Below are 6,000 nucleotides of genomic sequence, written 5' to 3' on the forward strand. Positions count from 1 at the left end.
TGACATAGTTGAGACAGAATAATGTTACAAAAAGGTTGCAAATTCATGGTCAGAATGTAATCTGTTAAACACAGTACGGTACTTGCAAGCTAATCGTGCTTCTAATTGTTGTAATTTCAATGTTAGATTACCACCTCTAGGAGGCAGTGACACCTTGCATAACCCTACAAATCGTATATCATCTTTACAGTCCAATTGATGTATTTTTTGCCAGTGATTGGCTAAAGGATATTTCGACTCTTGACTGCCGATTGTAGCAAGGTCTTCACGGATGCGAATATTAAGTGGACGGATAGTGCTCCCAATATATTTGAGTCCACAAGTACAGATTACACAATAAACAACAAATTTAGAATTGCAATTAATGAAGGAATTAATTATGTGATCGACTCGTGCTCCGAAGGAGACCAATGATGTTTCCATTGTAAATTTGCACATGTTACAGAATCCACATTTGTGGAATCCCTTGGCACGTGCTGTGTGCAGCCATGTAGCTTTTGGAGTAGGCATATTCATAAAGGATGGACAAAGCTTATTTTTAAGCGACTTTCCTTTGCTAAACATTATGCTCACAGTAGGATCAACCCAGTTGGCAATATCAGAGTCAAGATGTAACAGATGCCAATGTTTCTTCAAAACATTATGGATCCTATGACTATCTGAATTAAATCTTGTTAGGAACCTAACCTGTTCGTTTTATTCCACTTATTCAGTATCCTTCACATGGCGGGCTATATTTTGTCTTTGCACGGCCTGGCCCGATCGTCTTAATTGTAATTGGTAATTCCTACCTTTCATTATCTAACTGTTCACCTACTCTAGCTTCACACCTAATATGGCAAGTTACCTTTGTCACTGCACCATCTGTGAACGATCTCTTCAATCTCACCTACCCTATGCAGACTTTCTATTTTAGTCCTTTCTTCATTTCACGGCACATGCGATTTTCTCCTTGTCACTACATTTGTTTCTTTGATCAGGTAAGACGTTTTTCCACAGCACCCCCTGCATCATAGTCTGATAATTTTAGCTTGCTTACCCATTTGAGCCTTGCAAGTAAGCAATTCAGAATTATTGCTTGGGGTTAATTATTGCTTTTAGTTTGATTGCATGCGACCCCGTTCTACGCGCCTGGTTTCCTAATTAGTGGGTTTATTTTGTGTCCAATACGTTCGCAAGTGTCCTTTCATGTATTTATATGGTTTAGTCTTTCTTCCACCAGCAATTCCACAATTGCAAAGCTTTGTGGTATTATATTTTTATTGTATCACTCAACTAATCAGCCTTTGCATTTTTGGGCTACTTTCCGTAGTATCCCTATTGTGTATTTTGCTTTCAGAGGTTTTTGGGCATTGTCCGGATTACATGACGACTTGGTCCTTCTTCAAGTCAAGGTAATAATTTCCTTTGACTTGTGGTGCCCCAATACATATAATATTCTGGTATATAAATATATGGCTGCACTTTGATTGGGCTGCTGCAGTGTTTGACATAATTTTCTTAATTTGTAACCCATGTACGTTTTGTTTTTCCTCTCCCTTGTACCTTTCCTTATTTATTGTTTCTTCCTTTGACCTGGATACCTACCTTCGAATGAACATCAACAAAATGTGGTACCGTTCTGAACTATTTTTAACAAAATTGTTTTATTTTGTGACGTCTATTTCCGCCTGAATATGGCTTTCTTTTCTGTTATTTGTTTGATTGTTATTATGTCCATGTATAACGGCAAATCTACCATTTGTCTCGGTCCCTGGATGTTACGCCATTTCCTTGGTTCTAACTTTTGCTCTGGGTGCAACTGATATTTTACTGGATATAGTATAATTTTTCATTTTTGAATTGTAATTTGTGTTTTATATCAGCCTCAGATGAAGAGCCGTCCCAGGCTCGAAACACATGTCAGGCTGTCTTCTGAATAAATACCTTGGCATTCAAAAGGCTATTCTCTGAACAAATTTCCTTGGACATAACATCTCTATTGGCTACTTAACTTGGCACAGTAAGACTGGGACTTGCTCACTTTATTTAATGTAAACCTCCTCAAACACCACTCTGGTACTGAGACAAAGAAGAGGGCTATGGAGGATTTCAGATGAAACAGCCAGGAATGTCCTGTTAACTATGGTCAAGCAATTGGACTAAATGGCCCTCAACTGTGGTCACTTAGCGAGCCTAATGGATTTCAAAATGAAGGGTGTACACAAGAGAGGGGGAGAAACAGCAGGCTGGAGCTTGGAGCTGGCTGGAGCTGGAGAAAGGTGGACCAGAGAGACAGGAGTGGGAGACACAGGTTGTGGAAGCTGTGTCGAGCAGGGACAAGGGACACAGGTCCCGGGCCGGCCTAGAGAAGGTCTGGAAGGCCTGCACAACCTCTGTGTCGGGTGCAAGCAGCAGGAGCTGTGGGGTGCAGAAGGTCACTGGTCGTTGTGGACCTGCAGCAGAGTGATCAGTGCTCTCTCTGACCTCCACGAGGGAAGAGCGGAAGCAGTGAAAGCTGAACGAGGAATGGAACAAAGCCGACAGGAGCTGCTTCATGAAGCCGCTGAGTTTAAACAGGGAACTATCATACCGGGTCACTCCGGGAGCCTGAAACAAGCATTTCTTGAATATCGAACAAACTGGAATTTGGCTTAAGCACTTTTGAATGCTGAAAAAAAGTGCCTTCAAATCTCAAACGAACTGAAAGTAGTTTCAATGTTCAAACCGATAATTTCTGAATATCGAACAAACTGAAAGACATTATAAGCATTTATGAATGCTGCACAGAGCCAAAGCAAGTTATAAAACTTTCTGAATGTAAGGAAAAATGTCTCAATGCCGCACAGAGCCAAAGCAAGTAATGAGCATGACTGAATTGAATGAAAGCAAGGGGTTACAGGTGGCAAATACTACAGACTTATTTGTTTGAGATACAAGTGTTGACAAAGCAAATAGAATCTCAAGAAGGATATGAGAGGAGAAACAAGTATTGGCACAAGCTTAAAGTGTTCAAGTAACTGCAGGTTAAGAGGAAACCTGTATTGGCAAGAGACAGAAGAATACAGAAAGTGTAACAAAGTGAATGGTGGCCAATCTAGCCACAGTAAAGTGTTGGAAGAGTATAATCGTGGTGAAAGGAAGTGACCACAGTTGAGGGCCATTTAGTCCAATTGCTTGACCATAGTTAACAGGACATTCCTGGCTGTTTCATCTGAAATCCTCCATAGCCCTCTTCTTTGTCTCAGTACCAGAGTGGTGTTTGGGGAGGTTTACATTAAATAAAGTGAGCAAGTCCCAGTCTTACTGTGCCAAGTAAAGTAGCCAATAGAGATGTTAAGTCCAAGGAAATTTTTTCAGAGAATAGCCTTTTGAATGCCAAGGTATTTATTCAGAAGACAGCCTGACATGTGTTTCGAGCCTGGGACGGCTCTTCATCTGAGGCTGATATAAAACACAAATTACAAATCAAAAATGAAAAATTATACTATATCCAGTAAAATATCAGTTGCACCCAGAGCAAAAGTTAGAACCAAGGAAATGGCGTAACATCCAGGGACAGAGACAAATGGTAGATTTGCCGTTATACATGGACATAATAACAATCAAAAAATCTTCACTGTCAAGGGAAAGCAGTGGACATGTGTTGATGAAAAGTAGATAAGAAGGGATACTGGTTGCGTGTCCTGTAATGAGTCGACGTCTAGTTCCGCATATTGCGCATAGACCGAGTGTCCCTTTTTGGAAAAAGACAATGAAACTAACTATAAGGAAGCATGTGTTTTGCCACAATTTCTCAAGTGAGTTTGAAGTCAAGAGACAGAACTATTTTGGTGAACCAGTGAAATGTACTGATGACAAGAGAGTTGGGAAGTGTCCCAAGGAATTGTGTTGTTTTTGAAGAGCTGGAAGAGTTGAATTTTTGGGGAAGGGAACCCCGATACTTTGTGAACTGTGTTGAACTTGGGGAAGGGATAGCTGATTACACGTTAAGAGCTAGAAGAGGCTCAGAACTTTATTTTGAAAACTATTCATTTTGATGATGACATCTGTACACATTTTGATTTGGACTTCCTGACGCAGACTATGCTTAGTTTTCTTTAGGTAGGGAAATCCCACCTTAGCATAGGACGAGTTAGACCTTACTCCATCCTGACATTTAGGTTATTAAAACTCGATGGACCTCATCATGAGTTTGGCCTGATCCCCTATATACAGTGGTAATCGTATTACCGCTGCATTTAAGGACTGGCCAAATCGTGAGTTGGACGGAAAATGTCATTTCTCTTGACGCTATTGCTGCTGGCATAATTACCGCCAGTGGTAATAGCGCTCCTCAGCCCCACTTGGTCCTTTCAATGGGAAATGAGGATTTACTGCCTCCCGCAACTGGTGGTCCATTGCTCCAGACTGAGTTGTGGTAGCGCTATTACCGTTGGGCGGTATTACCACCGGTATATCACCCAACTCGTGATGAGGCCCAGTGAGTTGAAACTTGAACCTGTTGTCTGTGTCTACTTCACACTACACAATAAGCAATGAGTCAGTCTTCAGAGATTGCATATATTAACAGTTGATGTTCATTGCTTTAAATGCATTATTCATTCATTCGTTTCTGAATTAGGTCTACTCTAAGCGTTTATAAGCACTAAATCCACTCATAACAGGCTAATTCGAGACAAAAGCTGACTACATTACTGTCATTGATCATATTATTTAGCAGAATTGATTAACACATTAATGTGCATATCTTGTTGCATTACATAGTTTTCGCATGTTCACTTATAATACATGCCCTAATTAGGAAATGAGACACAGCAAAATTAACATCAATCGAGTACATTTTTTTACAAAATGATTCTGCTGCAGTGAGCATACTTATCTAATGGTTAATGATGCATTGTTTGAGATTTATCAATCCAATGTTTTTATATGCTGGACATATACATAGAACATTTACAAAGGTTTCCCTCAGTGTTTAGCAATGGGGATGTCTGTGTGAGCCACCCTCCTTGCAGTTAGATGTAAAAGTACCCTGCGGTGAGGGCGCTAGAGGGCTGACCAAGATGGCCGCTCCCCCGTGAGCTCCCGGCTACCTCCCGCATGAATCCTGATTAATCGTGGCAATCCTGTGGCGAACCCACTAAATCTGCAAGAAATATTCTATCCTAGCGCAGCACCTCATCCCTGTCAAAAAATCGGAGTGAATCGGACTTGCCTTCCGTGAGAAACTCGCTGCGTAGTGTGGCCTGCACAACCACGTACTGCGTGGGGCCTGGAAAACCCGACCCGCCTGTCCAAAATCCTTCGCAGACGGACAAGAGCCACCCGTGGGACCTGCCGCGACCACCTCCAGTGGACAGCGGCACGGTGGGAATCGCTCGGAATCGGGGTGCCCTCAGCCAGCAGTAGGAAGGTGGCGGAGCGAAACACCTGCAGGTGAGGGGCGGGAGGCACGCGGAGACCCACAGAAGCACGCAAAACAGGTGGGACGGCGAGTCTGCGCTTCGCCAACAAACCGGGGTCGTTCCGCGGCACCCCTGCCATTTTAGCCCATAGCGACTCCCTGCGCGTCTGAGTCTCGGCCCCTCGCACAGCATAAAGCGGCCAAATCTCCTCGCCTCGTCTGCGCCTTTGCTACACCCGAAAATCAGACGCTCCGACACTGTAGCCAAGTGCAAGGACACTGTAGCCAAGTGCAAGATGGGGAAGCCAGCAAGTCCCAGAAACGACTCAATTTTGATGCAGGCCCAGTGCCTAAAACACCCAGGCCGGAACACCGCCCAGAATCCCCGAACAACCAGTCGGAGGCAGAGTTGCAGCAACAAACGGATATTAGGGAAATCCTGATGGAATTAAAAGCTGGGATAGGCGGCCTGGACAGCAAGATAGACTCGCTCTCGTCCAAGGTGGACCTGTTACAGCACCGGCTCGACAAACACAGCGACAGGCTCGACTCCGTCGAACAGAGAGTGTCAGATCTGGACGACGGCGCATCAGCACTCACTTCCCGGGTCTCTA

This window comes from Ambystoma mexicanum, chromosome 4q, assembly GCF_040938575.1.
Source record: "Ambystoma mexicanum isolate Mex_15411 chromosome 4q, UKY_AmexF1_1, whole genome shotgun sequence".
NCBI classification, from domain to species: Eukaryota; Metazoa; Chordata; class Amphibia; order Caudata; family Ambystomatidae; genus Ambystoma; species Ambystoma mexicanum.